Below are 1,650 nucleotides of genomic sequence, written 5' to 3'. Positions count from 1 at the left end.
TATTTCTTTTTTTTTTTTGATATTATATTCTGAGTATGGTTCTTAAACATACTGAACTAAGTTCTGGGAATAGTTCTTACCTGCTTCCTAAAAGGTCAAGAACAAATATATAAATATAAAACCTAACAAGAGCAATTGGAAATTCTAATTTTTTTTTAATTACCTTTACTATATACAAGTAACACTATTAATCTAACTACTATTTATTAAAATGCACTATCAGCATATTTTGTAATAAATATTTATTGAATTTTATCTTAATACACAATTTCTGAAAAGATTAATTCTCTTGAAATTCGTATACAAGTATTATACATGCATGTACACATGATAAACAAGATATGTATGATGTTAATCAAAACACTTCGTCCTGATTATTGGTATTCTAATATGGCATGTTTGAGTTTTTGTAAGGCAATGTATGATCCAAAGATATTTTGTTGGTCCCTGAAAGTTTGATCTAGTAAAGTGTATTGTAATCTATTCCTGTACACTAAGGAGTAACAAAAACCTTTCTAACATTAGTAAAATATTTACTATTATTCGAAAATATAGAAACTAATGAAGAAGAATTAAATGTATTAGAGTTCATATTCCCTTCTTACAGAGCCTATAGATATATGTCTTATTAAAGATATCTTCTAAGCTGAAGTTAAGATACAATCGTGTAAAATACTTCAAAGTTTTTATCATAATGCTCACTGGAAATTAGTTGTTTGGGTTATTTCATCCGACAATAACCTTTTAAATGTGTGATTTCATTATTCAATCTGTCTTTTATAATTTTAATACATCTATTTAGTAAAGGGAAAAATTAAAGAATTTTTTTATTTTACAAGTAAAATGGTTATTGAATAATTTATATTAATGTTTGATAAAGAAAGACCTTTATTTATGTCCAATTAACCATTCTCGATTCCTTTCTGTAAAGTAACGTAAACCATGACTCTCATCCCACTGAGTGAGACAGACTATATCACCCAATCACTAACTGTGTACATTTTGTCATGAAAGATTTTCTGCACACTTACAATAGTTTCTCTGCATTCAATATGGAAAGTTTGTGCACCATGTGCAAAGTTTATTTCTTCACGTTTTTGATCAGCTAGTTCACGTAGTATAGCCCATCTACAATAGGAAAGGTGAAAATTAATAATGATAAACCTCCACACTTTAAAACAACATAATGTACAATAGGAAGGGTGAAAATTAATAATGATAAACCTCCACACTTTAAAACAACATAATCTACAATAGGAAAGGTGAAAATTAATAATGATAAATCTCAACACTTTAAAACAACATAATGTACAGTAAGAAGGGTGAAACTTAATAATGATAAATCTCAACACTTTAAAACAATATAATGTACAATAGGAAGGGTGAAACTTAATAATGATAAATCTCAACACTTTAAAACAACACAATGTACAATAGGAAAGGTGAAAATTAATAATGATAAATCTCAACACTTTAAAACAACATAATGTACAGTAAGAAGGGTGAAACTTAATAATGATAAATCTCAACACTTTAAAACAACACAATGTACAATAGGAAAGGTGAAAATTAATAATGATAAACCTCCACACTTTAAAACAACATAATGTACAATAGGAAGGGTGAAACTTAATAATGATAAATCTCAAC

The 1,650-nt window shown here is 27.1% G+C and overlaps 1 pseudogene; it reads right to left on the bottom strand.

The window, feature by feature from the left end:
* LOC106465258 overlaps positions 1–1,650 on the bottom strand; it is a 104,268-nt pseudogene that overhangs the window by 55,592 nt on the left and 47,026 nt on the right.

Source organism: Limulus polyphemus, unplaced genomic scaffold (assembly GCF_000517525.1).
Source record: "Limulus polyphemus unplaced genomic scaffold, Limulus_polyphemus-2.1.2 Scaffold1887, whole genome shotgun sequence".
NCBI lineage: Eukaryota > Metazoa > Arthropoda > Merostomata > Xiphosura > Limulidae > Limulus > Limulus polyphemus.
The sequence above is the reverse complement of the archived record's forward strand: the minus strand, read 5'-3'. Positions and strand labels throughout refer to the sequence as shown.